At 37.2% G+C, this 19,247-nt stretch overlaps 1 protein-coding gene across 19 annotated transcripts in view; it reads left to right on the top strand.

Annotated features, from left to right (window-relative positions):
- The window catches only part of TENM3 (teneurin transmembrane protein 3), a 1,290,863-nt gene that overhangs the window by 929,008 nt on the left and 342,608 nt on the right, over positions 1-19,247 (top strand). For 14 of the 19 annotated variants that reach the window (XM_054295903.1, XM_054295901.1, XM_054295902.1 and 11 more), the window contains one exon: positions 13,017-13,265. The exons of the other annotated variants lie outside the window; for them this stretch is intronic. The gene's annotated coding sequence lies outside the window, so the exon portion shown is untranslated. The remainder of the gene's footprint in view (positions 1-13,016; positions 13,266-19,247) is intronic. 19 annotated transcript variants of the gene reach the window in all.

Raw genomic sequence — 19,247 nt, 5'->3', positions numbered from 1 at the left:
AGTACAGAAGCAGATGGCAGCTCAGTCATTTTTCCATCTTGCACTATTTATTTCTATTATTTCTCTGGAAACAAATTAATTGATGTTAAGCTGTTGCTTCCTATCTCCTGCTTCTCCTGTTTGCTCACTTTTTGTTTTTTTCATTTTTTAGGAGGAGAAGATAGAAATCAGATCTGGTTTCTGTTGATGGTTTTCTTTTGTCCATCTAGTCACGAATATTTCAGTGCTGTAATGAGAGGTTTTTGAAAAGCTCTGGGAGGTGATTTACCAAAAGACTAAAAATTAACTAAGACAAATTAGTTTCTTCCGTTTCTAGAAGCACACATGTCAAGATGATGATAAGAGTATGTCCCAAATACAAATTAGGGTTGAAGATTTGTGTGGGTTTTCTGGGTGCATAGGGAGACACCACCAGTTTAACTTCCTTCCATTTTGTGTCCTCTTGGGGCTTTTAAAGACTTCTGATGACTCCTCATGTGAAATAAACAGCTACTTTCCTCTCCAGCAGAAACAGTGCCAGGTGGATTTGGCACTGCTTGGAGGACTCTGCTTGCAAAGGTAACTATCAGTAATTCATTGCCTACATGGAAGGTTGTATCAAGTTAGGTCTTGTATGGTGACCGCAAACTCCACTGAATCTTTTTTTATTTGTTTGTTTTTATGAGATCATGGAAAAGACTGTAAGGTTTTTTTGTACTTAGTTGTCAATCCTTTAGAATATGGTCAGAATGAAATATTTTATTTTGTACTTAGTTGTCAGTCCTTTAGAATATAGTCCAAATAAAATAATTTTGACAAAATCAATTGACAGTCTGTTGAGAGGGAAGACTTTTCTCTTCAGAAGACATTTATCTGAAGTGCTAGACCATCATTCTGTGCGGACACATTTAATTGCATATATTTCAATTACTACTGGTGGGCTGGAGGAATAAACTAAATAAAACCAGGGTGGTGAGCATACACTGACCACGACTGTCATTTCACTAAAGAAAAATGTGTAAGGTTAGAGTAGATCCCATTGCCTTAAAGCTGAGGGAGAAGAGTTAAAAAAAAAAAATAAGCAACCCCAAGGCTGAGCTGAAGTTTGTGTTGCAAGATCTGTAAGGTAATCAGTACTGCAAAGACTTGAGCTAGAGTTGTGTGTCCTCTGTTGGAGGACTCTACTTTCTTTAAAGAATAATATGAGCTATGTGGATAGACTTTATTTGTATGGATTGTTAAGTGTGGAGAAGATGGTGGGAAAGAGAGGCCATTCAAATGGGTTCCTGCCCTCACCTCTCAGTGTGTATGATGGTCTCACATTCCCCTCATACAAGTTTGTGGAAAAGGTAGAGTGAGTGGGAGAGCCAGGAGCAGCGTTGATCCATCAGTTTAAATGGTCTCTGCAATCTTCTGGGTGTCCCTGATTTCAGGCAGCACCCTGCCTGACATTGGTGCTTCCTGCTGTTTGGAGGGCTCAGCTGCTTGTGCTGCAGAGGAAGGCAGAGCTGACAATTAGGTGGGCTGTTACTCACATGGCTGCATGGTGCTCCAGTTCCCAGACAGACACAGTAATCTGGGGTAAGGAGAACGCATTTTCTGAAAGCTGGCTGCGTATTTTGTTTGGGTGTTGCAAACAGTGTGAATTTCACCATAGGTTTGTGTGAATGGGACTACATTTTATTACTTTTTTCACTGTCTTTCTTCAAACCCAAGTCCTGATCTGGAAAAGGAAAGGGCACAATGCTGGACTGGTTTCCCGTAGCACAGTGGAGAGGAAGAGGATGGTACTGTGTGACTTGTGTAGGCCTCTGGGAAACTGAGACTCTTTCTTGGATTGACTATGCAAAGAACTGTGAATCCCAGAATAATATTACTCATAAATTGCCCTACATTAATTTCAATTCTGTGTAGCACATGTAAATGAAAATCTTGGAAACACGTTTGCTAAATCATGTGGTAAATGGTCTTGTTGATGACTGCAGAGTTGCTCTGGGGTTGGAGCTATTAAGCCCTTATTATGGGAATCCAACAGGGCAAATTAAGAGAAACCTGTGTGTGTGCTTGTTATTTTAGGACTTTTATGCTTTCTTCTGAGAGACCTCATGTAGGACCCCATGACCTAAAAAGACTTGATATCTTTTAGTCAGAGGTTAAGTTTTGAAATCTCAGTTACTGATCTATCAACAATAGAAACAATCACCTTAAGGGAGGGTTTAGTGTTGTTATTCTTTATTGCTAAAAAGCTAAATATTGCTTTTAGTAATACCTGTAAAATAGGTTTTTGGGGTTCTGCCTAGTTGTATGTGGTGTTTTCACTTACAACTGCGTCTTTTTGTAAATTGGGGGGGGATAATTTATATTTCATTGTAAGTAGCTGCCCAGTGGGTTTCTTGTTTGTTTGTAACACTATTGGAAGCATTCTTTAATTTGGGAGTGTTCAGATGCTATACATGCGTATACCTTGGAAATACTCTTCCAAATACACAAAACCATTGTGCATGGTAGCATTTCCCATTATAATACATTCTATCATAAAAGAACTAATGCATGATATTTTTTGCAAGCTTTAACTTTTACATTTCAAGGCTTAAATGTGCAATCCATTGAAAACAAGTATTGCTCCTGTTTATAGTGCTTGCTGGATACCTCCCCAGAGGCAGGATTTTAGAGATTTAACGATTTTTAATGCCAGTTTATGAATGCATCCTTTTACATAAATTTCAAATTTCACTTTGGCTCAGGTGAATCATCTCTCTCACTATCTCTTTTTCTAACTTTACCCAGCATTCTCTGGAATATTACCTATCTGAAAAACTGTCATAGTCCTCTAGTGCCATTTTTGCCAGGATCATAAGTGTTTTCAGTAATATTCGTGAGCAGCATTACTGACAGAGCTCGAGTTCCAGCTGAATCAGTTTAGTCTTTTGATGGCATAATTATTTTGCCAGCCGTCGCTCTTGTAGCAGTGGAACTCCCCTTTGAGGAAAAATGAGGTCATTCATCTTTTGTAAGATTCATACGTGAGCTTTATCACTATAGTAATAAAATTCATTGCTTGGTGGGTAACCACAAAGGACTCATAGGAATGAAAATTGTAACCATGCTCACATGCATTGCCATGTGCACAGTTAGGTTGCTGTTAGAATAAGCACATCATAATGCACCTGTAAATAAAGAGGGAATGTGTGCTTTGGATTAATTTATGGAATGTTGGACAGTTTGAACAAAATCATAAAAATACCTGAAACAATGCTCTGTCCTTCCTGCATTATCTCAGATTTCGTTGGTAAGGTTTGATAAACCTTTTTTTTCTACTTATTGTATGTATTTACAGCTAATATTCTAGGACCCTCTGTTGTCTTTAAATGACATTTTCCCACCATCATTGCCAGTTTGTTTATAAGGCTGTTATCTGCAATTTGCACAGGCAGTGCTTTGATGTCTTCTTTGTAAACTATATTCTACCTATATATATTCACTAGTGTTCACTTTTTAAAAACATTTTCATCTTTGTGTTTCATTTGAAATATTATTAAAATTATCCAAAATTATTCTTACCTGTGGTTACAGAGAGATTTAATAATTACAACATGTAGTATAGGGTCTGACTGACTGCATTGCCATTAAGGAATGATTTTCATTCACTGATGTTTTGGGAAGTTTCTGACCCTGTGAGTGAATATGTTGGGCTGGGGACTGTGGTAGCTTTGCTTTGGTGCATCTGCCTGTCTTGCCACTGTGAATAATTGTCATCAAGTGCAGGGGCGATTTGTAGAGGTCGGGCAGTGGTGCTGCTTTACCTGCAGCTGCCAGCCTGCCCACCCCTGTCTGCTGCACAACCACAGCGTCCTCATGGCTTGCAAATCACACTGCCTGTAGAGTCTGACAGTGCAGATGGGTGAAAAGAATAACTGAAGTCTAAAAAAGGTGTGTTCAGGCTTTTTTTTTTCCGTGGTGCCAAGCACTTTCAGTTTGTATTTAAGGAAAAGGGTGCATAGCATTTTGGAGGTGGCGTGCAACAGCGTGCAGGGATGCTTGGTAACAGCAGTATAGAAATTTCCATTCCAGAGGACTCCTGAAAGGAATTTCAAAGGCAGCAATAGAAAGGATGAGTGAATGGGCTGGAGCAGAAAAAATTCCCTTTGTTGTGTGAGTACATAAAAAGTACTTTTTAAATGAAGATTGTTAATGAATCCATTCTTGTTAATGTATCACACTGAGGTTCTGCTAGGCTCATCTTTTTTTAAAAAATCAAGGCAGTTGAACACATGCATCCAATGTGCATGGAATGCTAAAGCAAATTCAAGTCATTACCTGCTCTTCTTAATGAAGAAAGTGCTGGTGGTGGGAAGCGTAACAGACAATGCTTTTAATGAAATTAAGTTTGCACATAGTCCCAAGCATACTAATATCTCTAGGTGATACCCATCTCCTTAATTCCAAGATTTCTATTATTTTAAGAGCTATAGGTATCTAAAGAGAAACCATAAAATTAATTTTGTACGCCTTCATTTTTAACTGTTTGTTTTCCATCTCTTTCCCTCTTAGATAGAAGCTGATTTTTCAGGAACGTGTTACCCTTGTAAGTGGATCTTCTGATAAGGTTTTTAAAACATCCCTGAGATCCTAATAAGAAATGCAAAAAGGAGAAAGCTTATATTCCTGCAGACTACAGCTGCAGTGTATTTCAGAATATTGTGTAACAAATCACTGCAAGCTATTCTGTACAAATCATGAAACTGGATAAAATACCATATGGTGCTGCACAGTACTTCAAAGAATTATTTCAATGTTATGAATGGGCTAAAATATCACATGCAGATTTATTCAGTCTAATTGGGACTTCACAGTTGTACTGTTGTAAAGGAGAATATCTGTGCAAGCTAAGTTGTGGGCAGGGGAGGTGGAATCAGACTATAGTACAATAGAAAGTATGTGAGAATTAACTTTTCCTAAAATGCATTACAAACATGATCATCTAGCATGCTGTTAGCAGCAGCACAGTAGGTTTTGTGGTACTTTTGTAATTTGGATACTCTGATTTGGAGTCTAATTGGATTCCTGGGCAACACTGAATGGCAACATTCTTAAGTTGTGTAAAGACTATTTGAAATAATGGGATTGACATTAACCTTTTAAAGTTTCTTTTAAAAAAATCTGTTTGAAAAGATTAAAAATAAAAAAAATAAGCTGCAGAAGAAGCTTAGAGATTTCAGGAAAAATTCTCTTGTGTCATAGACTATAGGCAGTCATTCTGATTGGCTCTGTAATGGATGAAATAAATTTGTTTGGTTTTTTTTTTCCTGGCTTCCATCTACTTGTAGTTGGAGGCCAGGAAAAAAACATCCAATAAAAAACATCCAGTTCAACTTGAAAAAAACAGCTGGCTTGAAATTCAGCCAAAAAATTGTCATTTAGGAGTTCAATAAATACTTACAGAAAAACTAAAACTCAGGGAGGCACAGTATATTCAATGATTTTGTGTTTCAGGGAGGAGATGCTGATATAGATGCACCGAGTACTTCTACTTTTGGAAAAATAAAAAAGGTGCATTTGTCTTTTTTAAACAATGACTCACATTTGTGAGGTTGGTGTTCTATTGTTGCCTAAGCAAAAGTAAGGCAGGGGTGCACTGTTTTACTGGTTTTTGTGTCCTTGCCTGTGCTTATATAAAACAAATCAAGGCTGGTTCAGAATGCTGTGCAGAGCAAATATTTACCTTAAGCTCCTCTTACTTCCTGGAGTATTTTTACTTCTTTCTAAAACTGTGCACCTTGCAATCATTAAAATGCCAATGCAAAAGAGGAATTCTATGGACATGGCAAAGGGGATGGACAGAAGTACTGGGAACTTTGATTTAAATTGTTACAAAATTCATAAACTTCATCAGACTCTGTGATACTTGTAAGTCTCATCAGTGTGTGGCTGACAAGATGCTGTGAGTGTCAGGTAATCTCATGTCTTCTGCACATTGATGCTGTTTGCTGTGAGGCTGTGGAAAATGGATAAATGTTGGGCTGAAAACACCACAGGAAATAAAATCCACAAATGATGGGGTGCAAAACTTTTACCTGGCATAGGACTAATAATGATGTCAATGTTTTCCTCTTTAAAAATTATTATTAGAAGTAGCATCTTTTACAAAGGGATAGCTGCTGGCTAAACTGATTTTTCACATTTGAACTCAGAGACAGTTAATCATCTTTTAAGAGATTTAGAAGACATTTGTGAGTCTGATCTACATGTCATCATACAGAGTGAACTAAGAATTCTAATGGGAGCAGTATTTCCCAGAGCACTGGGAAATACCTGGAGAAAGGAGAAATTTGTTCAACACAGCCTCAGGGGAGCTGAGAAAGTCCCTTAGGACAAGAAAAAGCTATGTTAAGAGAAGCCTGAATATGCAAAATAGCTTTGGCTTGAGCAGTTTGTTCTTGCTATTGAGGAAACTGAGGCAGGGAGGGGAGTGTGCTTTTACAGTTTTGTTTGCATGTGCATTTGTTTTAACATTAACTGAAGTAAAAACCTTAATCTGGAATCACTGTGGTTTAGTGCTATCCTTTTCACTCCTTTTCCTTGTGCTATGACTGATTAATCTAGAATGCCTTCAAGTTCTGGAGCCCTGTGAAGCACTGCACGCACGGTGAACAGGATTTTACGAGGTCGGGCTCTTACTAGGAGGCTTAATCATCACTACTGCAATGCCTAATTTAAGGGAAGAATAGGAATGTTTGCCACTGCAGACCAGGAGAGGAACTGTGCCAAAGCCTCTTCAGAGCCTTGAGCTCCTGGGACCTGCAGTTCTTTCTTGGCAACACTGTGAAAATAGTGCATCTCTGTTAGTTCACTGAAAGATATTCCATCTGACTTTTGACCAATAATCACCTTTTCAGGGTAGTATATAAATTTTTTCTTTTTTTTTTTTCCTTGTTTGGGAAACTCATAATTCAGGTCATGAATGTGTATTTTGTAGTTCTATCAGCTCTTGTTAGTGTCTCATTAAAGGGTTCTCCAGTGTGTGGTATGATGAATTGGGGAATAATTACAGTTGTAGGGGTATTCTTCAGGTCATCTAGTTCAGCCCCTTGCTCAAAGCAGGGCTTCCTTCAAAGTGGAGTCAGGTGGCTGAGGGTGTTGTTAAGTCAAACTCAGAAATTCCCCAAGGATGAAGATTTCACAGCCTCTCTTGGCAGGCAGTTCCAGCCCTTAGCCATTCTCATTACGAAGCTGTGGGGATGCAGGCTTGGGTGACTCATTTTTTACTTCTGGGTAAGATGCAGATTATTTGAACACACCAAGCCTGTTTGTTTTTGATCTAGGGCTTTTAAACTGATGCACTCTAAGAATAGTGAATTGCTTTTAAGTCATTGTTAGGATTTTACTTGTTGGAATCTGTTTTGATATATTGGAGCTGCAAGAGAGTGTTTTGGAGCACTTGAGATGTTGAGTTCTGTTACCTTATAACACAGCTGACACACATTTACAGTTTGTTTCTCCTCTTTGTAATCCGAGTCTGCATTCTTGCCTGAGATGAGGAGCTTGCATCTCTCTGGTTTTTACACCTATCTCTATAAAGAGCTATTATTTTCAGCTGTATTCAGAAAAAAAAAGAAACCAACTGTTGTAATGTGTACATCAAGCTGCATAGCTTGAGGATTGTATTATTCATAAGAGAATATATACTTTATAGATTATAGGGTCTGAAAGTAGTTGATAATCTAGTTAAAACATGAAATTGCTGTTATGTGTGTTCTTGAAGGGAAAATAAAAGTAGGAAGGTGTAGGGTTTTTCTCATGTAACCCTCTAGCTAATCAAGAGTGTCTAAAATAACATAGGTCATTGAAGATAAAGTTATCTGAAAGGTTATATCACTTTTCATGTCTCTGAAAATTATTTTTCTTTCTGTATGAACACTACTATCTTTTGAAGAAAGGGACTTGACTGCAGTGCTAATGAAGTGTAAAGAACTAAAGCTGTCACTGCTGTAAATGGTATTTTCAGGAACAAGAAGTTAGTTTACTTGATACCTCATAGCAAATGTCTTCGAAAGTCTAAGGTGCTGTCTGTGTGAGTTACGATGAAAGTGCTGGGAGAGGAGGTGTTTATGTAGTCTGTCTGGTATCTCTTTTCCAAAATGTATCTTTGGGTACGTACTTTGGGAACACATTTTTAAAGTAAAACCAATGTGTTTAGTATACTTCCCTTACTTAGGGGAACTTGCAACTGGTCAATTACACCAGTAATTCCAAACACGTGTCAGAAAAACCCATCCATGTACTGTGCTCTGCGAGTTTTGACCAATTGACTGAGAAACTGTTTTTAAAATATTGTGAGAAATGTTCTAACATTACTGTTACTAATTTTATATATTCTTAGAGAAAACTTTGTGGTGTATTTTTTCCAAGACTTCTTTTTTTTTCAATATCTTTTAATGCATGTTTGTACTAGTAGTAGAAATTAAGACTTTTCTGTAATATAAACCTAGAAGTTGGAATGGATTGTGATGTAGTGAAATATTACCACGCTTCTGCTCACCTAAGGTTAACCTGGTAGGTCACTGGATCACCATTGTAGAGGACAAAGCAAACAGCAGCTATGTACCTGGTATACTTAGATTTTTTTGTTGGTCTCTGATCCTGTTAAAAGCCACTTGAACTCAAAGTGCTTGAACTAAATTGCCACGCATGGACTTTGCCTTAGAAAATGGGAGCATAGCCCCTGAGTTTTGGTAATCTCTTGTCAAGAGAAAAGGGTTAAGACCCTATTAGGTAGGAATCAGGCATTTGGACTTTTGAGAATCCCTGGATACACCCTTCTGATAACTGCAGGACCCTGTGTGTTTGTAACAATTGTGCTGCTAATAATATATTGATTCTTATTTTTTGTCAAGTATGTGAGTATCTATCTGTTCCTACATAGTGTTAAAGGGAAATCTAGTACATGAAGAACTCCAACCAGCTGTGTGAGTCCAGACTGAGAAAGGTGGAGTATGGGCTGTTAACAAAACCAGTTGATGATTTAAAGATTTAGCTGTATGAAAAAATTTTCCTTTAGATAGTCCTAGTAAATACACTATTACCTAACTTTTACTAAATACTTAATTGAATCTGAAATGCTGAATAGAAATACTTTTTTCCTGATAATATAGTATTATTTGTATCTTAAAGGATATGCAAGTAAATCCTCAATTTATGCATAGTTTTAATTTTATAATGATGTTTCTTGAAAATATGAATAGGTGTGCTGATCTTGCATCCAAGACTTCAATATTCATCTTCCTTATTTAGTTATCTAAAGCTAGGGAAGGTACCTTACACTTGTGTTCACAGTTGTTTGTTATTGGTCATTAAAATGCTGCACAGTCATTTGTTATAGGGTTAAAATCTTGTTTGGCCATTTGTTCTGGAGAGTTAAAACGTTGACTGCAATGTAAGAAATTGAACTCTGGTTGGATTATTAATATCTCCCCTAACTGATGTCTCAAATGAGAGCGTTGTCACTTAAAAGTAGTGGGCTGCTTTAGCAATCTACTTATCATGAACTCATATCCACAGTAGAATTGCATATAATGGATAATGTCAGAAATTTGGGTGGGGAATTAATAGCTGTAATTTACTTTCTGGTTGTGCTGCCTTTTCTTTCTGAGAAAATACATGTGCTTTGATATTTATTGCAGATACACATTCTCAATCAGCAATTAAGTTATGTTTTCTTATTGTGTGTAAAAAGTAATAAATTTAGTGGAGATTCTCTTGGCAGTGTGGGAGGGAGAAAGAAGAGTTCTAGTTCTACATTTACTTCACCTTACCCCATCTCCTTGCCACCTGCTCTTCAGCCATGGCATTGAGAGCTTGCCCTCCAGTTTGCTGCTGTGACTTCTCCATAGCTCCAGCCCTGCACATCACATCCCACTTTCCATCTCTTCAGTCAAATACTGAAAGTCAAATACTGTTTCTTTGTCTTCAAAATATCTTAGGGCTTAACAGTACAATAAATCAATCACTGGAGTATCCAGTACCCCAGTACAAGATCAAAATACAATTCTGAGTCAATTGCAATTCACTCCTTTGGGTTTCTTCTTTTTTACTTCCCAGAAGTGCTTTTATGTTGACATGTGTGTCTCTTGTTCATGCCATCCTGACGTGGTGCAGGACAGGGTGGTCTTGCTTGCACTTTCCTAAGCTCACTCTGGCCTTTTTGGCAGATGTAGCAGTCGTTTTTGTTGAAGTCAAGTTTGTACCATTCGACAATAGTGCAGTCTTCCTCTCTGCTGCCACTGCTCAGAGAATCACTGCCTTGTTAGCCCAGTAAACATTTTTAGTTTGAGTGCTGGCAGCTTATCATGTCAACTATTGACATTTGTAAATTTCCCTCTATATTAATGCAGCAGGAAAATGCCCAAGCAAGCATTTTTCTGCATTCTTTTTTACAGTAACCAGCAATGGCTACAAACTGAGCCTTTTGGGTGTGTTTCTGTGGAGTTGGTCTTAGAATTTCTGAAGTAATCAGAAGTTAGGAATTCTAAAAACAAATACCTAGATAGACTAAATAAGAGGTATTGTAACAAATTAAAAAATACTTTTTTTCTGTAAGAGTATAGAATTGATGCCAGCAAACTGTTTTATGACTTTACAGTACATGATAATGGTTAACATAAGTCAGTTTCTCTGGTTGAAGATATCCATTGTGTGTTCTTCTCTTGGGACATTCCCTTTTCCTTATGCATTACAAGGGAGACAGAGGCATGTGGCTTTACTGCTGAGGGAAAGAGCCTGTTTTAAAATTTGCAGAGGGAATTTGAATTGACATAGTCCAGAAGTTTTGGTTTGTCATAGGCTGTTGGGTTTTTTGGTTTGTGGTTTTTTGTTGCATTTTTGTTTTTTGCCTTGCCTTTCCCCCCCACACTTATTTATCTTTTGTCCCTGTGTCTAATTGAAAAATATTGTGCAATCATTTACTGAAGTCTTCCATTTCTGTGACGCACTAAATTTCCTTATTTGTGCCATATACTATATGGCATAATTACAGAATTGATCCAGGAAAAAAAAAAAAAGAAAATGCCTTTGCTTTTGGAGACTTCCTTTGAATTTTCAGTCACTGGTGTAAAGGCTGGCAATAGTGGTCAAGTTGAATAGACTTAGAGGGTACCTCTAAGAAATGAAACCTCTCCTAGACTGAAAACCACCTTAAAATCACTATCTTATTTCTTTTATTTATGGATACATTTTATGTCAGCATTAATTTTAAAATTTCATAAATCTTATATGTAATACATTTAGATATCAAAATCAAATACAATAGACACACCAAGTTTAGGAAGTGAGAAAATGAGAGAGTGGTCCTGGCAGATACAATCTTGCTACTGCTTTCCTGTGGTATCAGTCATGGACTCTGTAGCAAACATGTAATAAAGATTGCATCAAAATACATGAAACTTACATAAACTGAGAAACATTCTTTATTAATATTTAGCTTTAAATGGAAAATCTCACTTGCCATTATACACATTTTATTCCATAATTTTTTAATGGTTACCTTGCCGCATGTATAATGTAGTTTTTAAATGTGGGGTTTGGACTCTTAATTCCTCTCCATTGCAGGACAGTCTGCTACACAAACTGCAGAAATATTTAGGCAACACCTGGAAAAGGATGACAGGTTTAGATTCAGGAGACAGATGTGTTTGAGAGATCTGGTTGAGTCTGCTCCTTGTTTCAGTAGTTTGGATGACCTCTGTTACTTGAAGGGCTCCAAAACTGGATTGGCAGCACCATGTGCCAGATTGAGTGGCTATTGCCTCAAAGAAAAACCTGGTTGCTGCAGGTGTTCCTACATGTTCCTCAAATGTACCATTCATTTTAGTCTCTTTCGATGGTTTTTGTGTGTGTTAAGGATGTCATGCTTGTGGTGTCAACAACCCAAGGTGCAAAGAAGGTCACTCTTTCCAGTGGTGCAGACTTCATACTTGTGTTTTAAAGAGCATCATCTCTCTCCTGTCCCTGCAGCTGTGTTATTGCACTGTTAATTGATTTGAGATCCTGGACTGTATCTTTAAGGTGTACTGGTAGTGTTTGTGGAATAAGACAGAATTTTACTGACCAAGGCATGAAAGAAAATCAAGGTTTCTGACAGGTTATATGGAAATTAGCTCTGAAACAGCTGATCTGAAGAAAGAAAAGATATTTCTGTAGCCTGAGAGACTTATCCATGCAGAGTTTCAAAGTCAATCTTAGCCCAGTGGATCTATCTTTAAAAAGTTGCCATTTTAATTTACTGTGACACCTGGTAGGCCACCAGCCCCCCAGATATTCCCCTGGTATGCTGTTCCACTTGGTTCTGTCACTGCAGGAGCAGATTCCAGGCCTCAAGCTGGCAGAGGATCACCTTCAGGAACAAATGGGAGTCATGTACAGCTGAAATAATGGCTTCTGTGTCACTTACACTATTACCTTTGGTTCTGACATTTACCTGGTGGGAAAAAGAATATGCTTAAGTAGGGCCATAAAATATTTGGTTTTCTGCCATAAACTAAAAGTAGTTAATAGGGAATAAGTGTCTTAGCTCTAGCCAACTGAACTTCTTGTTGCTATTGGTCTGATGGTGTAATAACTCTGGCAAGTTCTGCGAGCTGGTAAAAATAGTGAATGTCTCTTTATGTGAAGACTTCTCAGTTTATTGAGAAATTTCTAGGAACAAGATCAAGTTCCATTGTTTAAACATATTTTAGTAGTACATATCACTGGAAAAACTTTCAGTATGATTTTTTAGTCTCGCTGCAGAGTTTCTTACTAATGTGTTTGCTTTCTAATGGATAGTTTTGGTTGGAAATCTGTGGGGAAAAAAGCACTATTACTCTGACTTAAGCATTTTAGAAAAGCTATTTCTACCTTTAAAAGAGGTAATTTGAGAAAACCATAACTTTTCTAGTGGTCTTTCTCATGGAAATATGTTTAAAGATAAGTATCAAGAGTAACTAGAATATGATGCAGAAAGAAATAATCTGAGAACTGAGAATTCTGTTCTTTCTTGGCAGCATCTAAGCCAGTCTGACCAAGAACAAGACTTCTCTGACCATCTAAGCCAGTCTGACCAAGAGCAAGAGTACTCCCATAGCCATTGCTGTTAAACTGTTCAGGCCCTTGACAGCTGGATCATTTACTGACCCTTCTCTTCATGTGATTTCTTCTGGGATCAAACACAGCAGTGCCATGCTGAGCATTTCCCAAATGCAGGAGGACTGAACAAGAGACAGACTTATCTTAGATTGATGACTAGATTGATGGTAAGCAGCACAGAAGGTTCAAGCCTCATGCTAGCATAAAATCATTTGACAGATAGAAATATTTGCTTATAAATTGAAAGAGTAGGTAATAATAGTGGTTTTTTATGATTACATTACATGATATTTTGTGATTACATAGACTAATAGCTAGCAGATGGCAGAGTGTACATTTTACTTGTTTACCAAGTTGATGGATGGCAGTGATTGAAAAACATTTTTTCCTTGTTGCATTACTCTAAAAGCTTGTAGTGGACAGGCAATTTACAAAATGAGTCAACAATAATTTGTATCTGCTCTGGATTTTGGGGGGCATCAGTTATTCCCTTTATTTTATTTGACTTCTCTCAATGATATTTTCTTCTTAGAGGAATGGGGTAAAAATGAAATCTACTTTGAAAGCCAGGTCTTTAAAGGGATGCATGTGTGCTTACAGTCTTCATATACAAATAGTGTCTATTTGTATAAAGAATAAATGGTGGGAGGTTTTCTCCACTGTTCTATTTCAATGTTTATCATATTACTTGGACATTTTGATGTAGAGAGATATGCTCTGTCTTTTGTTTAGGCACCTCAGCACAAATCTACATTGCTATATTGCATGCTACCAAGAAAATTAAAACTATCCAGTCGCAATAATAATTGCAGTGGTTTTCATCCCTTCTTTTTAATTGGTATTGACTTATTCATATTATCTATGTGTATGTTTTAGATGTTTCTCCTCTTCAAGTGTTGTTTGGTTTTCTTTCTTAGGTGCAATGACTTGGGAATACTCCATAGCTGTGCAGTTGTTTCATGAGTAGTAGACCTAAAACCTGACTTTCTTTCTAGGCTCATTGCCTATGTATTTTAGTCCCCACTGTTAGGTGCTCTGGCTCCCTGCCATGCTCCTCAAATGTACCATTCATTTTAGTCTCTTTCAATGATTTTTGTGTGTGTTAGGGATGTCATGCTTGTGGTTTCAACAAATAGAACATGAATTTTGATTAGTAGTAGAGTGACTTTTCTTCAAGGGAAGAGGGACAAAGCTGTGGTTGCTCTTCCTTCAAGAATTACTGGGGGTCCTATTGTTTCTGTTAGGTTTCTGTCTTCTGTGAAATTCATATCCGAGACATCTAGTATCTTGCAAAATTTGATAGAACTTGGACAACATGGTTCAAATTTTATGACTTTGTGATTAGTCATCTCATAATAGCATTTTTTTTTCTGGAAAAATCAAGCTAAAACACTTAGATGGAGCCAGAATGTCATTTCTGTTTAAAGAATCCAATAAGACCATGGATTTTTTTCCCCTTGGTAAAAGAGGAAGGGAAATCATTGCAAGAATTACTGTGACTGGACAGGATAAAACATAACTTGAGATACTATTTTCAAATAACAATACTTTTGCCTTTCAGCCAGAGGAGGTTTCATAACATATATGCCTATTTGTAACAGAACTATTGAATCTGTTTAAAACTGTCTTTTGAATTTCCTTTATGAATTTACACACATGATAAGACCTGAAAATACACTCTATCTGTTCAGTTTTATATCAATCATGGATAAATCCACCCAGCCTCTGTAATTCTGCCTTACAACTACTGTCTCTCAAAGAGTTTTCATTGCTCCAAACTGCTAGTGGCCTTTCAGCAGGAGGAAGCCCACAATATTGTCTTATCTTGTGTGATGTGGGGGGAAAAAATATATTCAGATAATTGCTAGTTTAGTGAGCTTGTTTGTCATAGGCCCTATTCCCAAGGTACCCTTTTTTCTGGGCAGTAATTGATCCATTTTTTATTTCCTTCATCTTCTGCTTTCCCCCACTGCATTCAGATTTTTGTGGCAAATATGTATGTATATATATGTCAACAATTACTGCCTTGTTCAGCTTCCCTACCCTTGACTGAATTTTTATTTTGCATTCTCCACAAAGTCCAAGTTTCAGACCGGTATGATAATGTGACATTTTCCAGCTTGTATCAGTAGAGATGAAATGCCTTTGGTAGTGATGCCTAACTCTGGTTGCAAAGAGGAGAATGAGAAATAAACAGTAGAAATCTAGCTACCAAGGCTCCAAATTGATTTTTGTATGGACACCTGACTTATGTACAGAATTTCACTGGTAAATGCTTGAGGTCACCAGGACAGGAGAAGAGCAGGAGTAGACAAGAAAGAGCAATGCTTGTCTGTCCTCGTACATTTGTATTGTGCTCTTGCTGGGAGAAGATGAGTGCTTCAGCAAAAAATGACTGTAGAAACTGAAGTGAACTGAAAAGTGACTAAAGAAACTGCAGCAGAAACGATTTCCAGGTCTGAATTCACTGTGTAATGCTTGCTGGATTCAGATGAAGCCAGGTTATGGGGTGAGGATCACAGTTTCATGAGCGCTGTCAGAGTCCCTGCCTGTGCCTACACCTGCCTGCCTGAGTGTTAGAGGGGATGAATGCAGACGCAGGCAGGAGAATGGACCCACCTTAAAATTTACTCTATGAATGTAAATATTTAACTTAGGTGAGCCTTGGTAACAGGGAGACCCCAAACTTTGGGATGGGACAAGGACCTGGGCACAGACCTGGCTAGGAGTAGCAGAAGATAGGGTTGCTGCCCTTGTGTAAAGTTTCATGAAAACTAATCTAAATCCTGATGTGGAAATACACATCCACCTTTCTGGTTTAGAAAATGACAGTGATTGACATGCAAGTCCTGTTAATGTGCAGATCCCAGGGTTTTGTTAGGATTATAGATGATAAAGTAAGGGATGGGTCCTAATTAAACAATATATAGAATGTACAGTTTACTTCACTTGTCTTTGCTCAGACTTTTACTTGCAACATTGATTCTTACTTATGCATGTAGTCTGCAGACTCTTCTAACAACGTGATACTTCCATTAACCATCATCAATATTTGCAAACAGGAGATTCATTCACATTGGGTAACAAATAATTTGTTCCTCAGAACTGTCTCAAAGAATATGTTGCAGCTTTTTTACCAATTAATCTGATTTGTAAGATGATGTAAATATTGATCAAATTTCAAAACTGAACCTCTGTAGTTGGGGAATGTAGTGAAAGTTAACCACAGACTGTCATAACTGATGTGCTACATATTTAGTTTCTGAAGTGTGAAGGCTTCTGAGAAGGCTATGAACTTTTACCTGGTGATTTTCCAGAGCCATCAGGAGGTGGGTCTTCAAAAAGCCTTGAGAGCCAAGGGAAGCTCTTAGAGAGGAGCAAAGTGTCGTTGTCTGCTCAAAGCTTAAGCTACTGTGCAGGCTTACTCCCAGATTTGCAAGCGTTGGTTCAAGTACCTGCATCTGCTGATTTGTGTGCTGCTACCGTGTCTGTGTCCAAGGAAGGTGGCTCGAGTATCTCAAAATTAGAACAAAAATATTCAGGTTTTCTGATAAAAACTGTCTGCCATTCATGATTTAGCAATAGATTTTGCCTCTGTATGTTTCATAGTAGTTATTTTCACCTCTTAACAGTTTACTAAGTGATACAAGTAAAATTTGTTACTTTTTTCCTAATTTCTGATTTTCCTTTGGTTTTTAGAGAAGACAACCTATTTTATTACTGCCTCTATGCCAAGGAGCATGTTTTACCTTCTAACCAAAACCAAAACTGAAGGTATTTTAAATGGTGCACTACTCCATCTTTGTTTTCAGACTTGGCTGTATCAGTCTCCTCTAGTTGATTTAGGATGATTGCTTTTCAGATTTGCAAATCACTGCTTCATAAGCCACAACAGTTTTGGGGAGGTCATGGAATTGGTGGGGTTTATTCTGTTGTGATTTTAAAAAAGCAAAAACCTGTTGTATCTCTTTAGCAATTAAAAAAATATTTACTGCCTGGCATATGGCAGTGTTTAAGCACCTGATTCAATTTAGAAGAAATAATTTACAAATAGCTTAGTGTTATGAAGTTTGGAATAGAAACTACTCATATATTGTTGCTTAGTCAAAAAACACTAGGTTCAATAGCAATGCTAACACAAGGCTTTGAGATGGTATTTATGAAGGGTTGAGGGAAAACAAAAAACAATATGAGAGAAGAAGTAGTTCATATCTCCAGGAGACATATTTTCAGTAACAAAAAATCTTTGTTCTTTCAAACATTGTTTTTGTAGTCACTTTTCAAAATTAGGCTATTTGTGGTAGATTTTAATGGAATTGGCATATTGCATGCAGAAAATAGAGTATATTTGTAGCAGTGTAGGTATATTAAATTATTCCAGCAAATCACTTTAAAGTACGAAAATTGTACAAATAACACTCAGCCCTGCACTTAAAAAAAAGCGATTAGAAGATTCTACTGTTGTAGATCTCCAAGAGTGACTAGAAAGAATGAAGGAAAAAATTATTTTTGTTTCCCCTCTGTTTGTGTCATCTGTGGACACCAGTCCCCTCTCCCTTTGCCAAATGACACTGATTTGTTTACATGTTTTGATTAGGAACCCAGGCGTGATATGGCTCATATTCTAGATACTATTGTTCGTCAGATAGGAGCAGACATCTTGCTCAAGGTCACAAGAAAAAAAATCTGTTTCATGATGCTGAATATAAAATTTTTTCTCTCCATTTAGTTCCCTCTTTACCCTGTAAAAAGCTTGTTTGGAAAATTGAGTACTATCCATTTGTACTATCAGTTTTCTGTGAGAAAAAATTCTTATAGTTAAAAGTAGGATATTGATCTGTATAACATCTCTATACATAAAACATTCACTGACATATCTTCTCTATTTCCAGTCTATCCCTTACAGGGAAGATCACACTTCTTGCCTTTATTTAAGAATAAATAATAATTTTAAAAAGCACTCTTTCCCTGCATGCACACTCTCACAAATGATTGACTGTATTTGTTTAGATCGCTTGCACTGTCTTGGGGAAGCTAGAGGGAAAATTGGAAATGCATCTTCTGTATCTCTTGTGTAAATTAGTTTTTTGATCGTTTTGATAGAAGATAATTGCTTAAACATGACAGTTAATTTGTGTTGTGTTCCAGTGTAGAAGCTTCAGAGAAAGTGTGTTACAGCATGTACAGCTGACTTTACTTTCAATTTTCTTGACTTCATACCAGAGGCATTTTTATGTCTACTAGAAGTACAGTACGTATTTTTTGCAGTATGCTAATACAGCAATCTGTGCAAGATCTTGCTTTTAATCTTACTTTGGAAGTTACTGGCAATGACCATGTCTTTGCTATAAAAATTACAAAATTGGGAAAATGTAATAGTTAATGCCTGACCCTCAGGGTCTTGTAATCTAGCTGAAATCAGTTTTTCCAAGCAATGAAAAATATACTTAAATCTATTTTTTATCAATAGTTTATGGGAAGGTTAAGTTAAAAGGCTTATTTTTAACACCTTTATATTAAATATATTTATTTGTTATAGTACATGGATAATTAAAAAAAAATTTGCTTCATAATAAAGCCTCTAGTATTCTAATCTGGGATTATAAACAGGCATTGGCTTTCAATGAAATAGTAAGTGAGTGAATAATCATACTGATAATTCTGGCTATAAAAGAAGAAATCCAGGTGTTCACTATTAGTCTGTCCAAATCAGTTCTCAAATCCTGGTGTCTGACATAAATGGAAGTGAAGCAATTGAATTGTAACATAATGCTGTGTCATTACACCTCAGTCTTAAATTGTGCTGGTACTCAAAGTCGTTTGGAGAAACTTGGAAATCTCCGTGGAATTGATGCTGTTATTAATGAGAAAGTAACGAATCACTGTATGTTTGATCGCACTACGGTGTTGCAGAAGAAATGGAACAGGAAATATGAAAGTGTCTGAAGGAAATAAAACAAGCAAGGAGCTTCTGGTATTGGTTTGTTGTAGAGGCTCTGTGTCCCTGCCTTGCTGTATCTTGCTAGACAAGGAATGCTAGTGGCATTTCATAACAGCAAAAGTCTGAGAGGATGAGAACGTGCTGATGACCAGACACTGATTTACAAGGAACACTTTCACTGCTGCTTGGTTATGAGAAACATAGCCAG

Source organism: Melozone crissalis, unplaced genomic scaffold (genome assembly GCF_028551555.1).
Source record: "Melozone crissalis strain CALT ecotype California unplaced genomic scaffold, PUWL_Pcris_2 ptg000006l_1, whole genome shotgun sequence".
NCBI classification, from domain to species: Eukaryota; Metazoa; Chordata; class Aves; order Passeriformes; family Passerellidae; genus Melozone; species Melozone crissalis.
The sequence above is the reverse complement of the archived record's forward strand: the minus strand, read 5'-3'. Positions and strand labels throughout refer to the sequence as shown.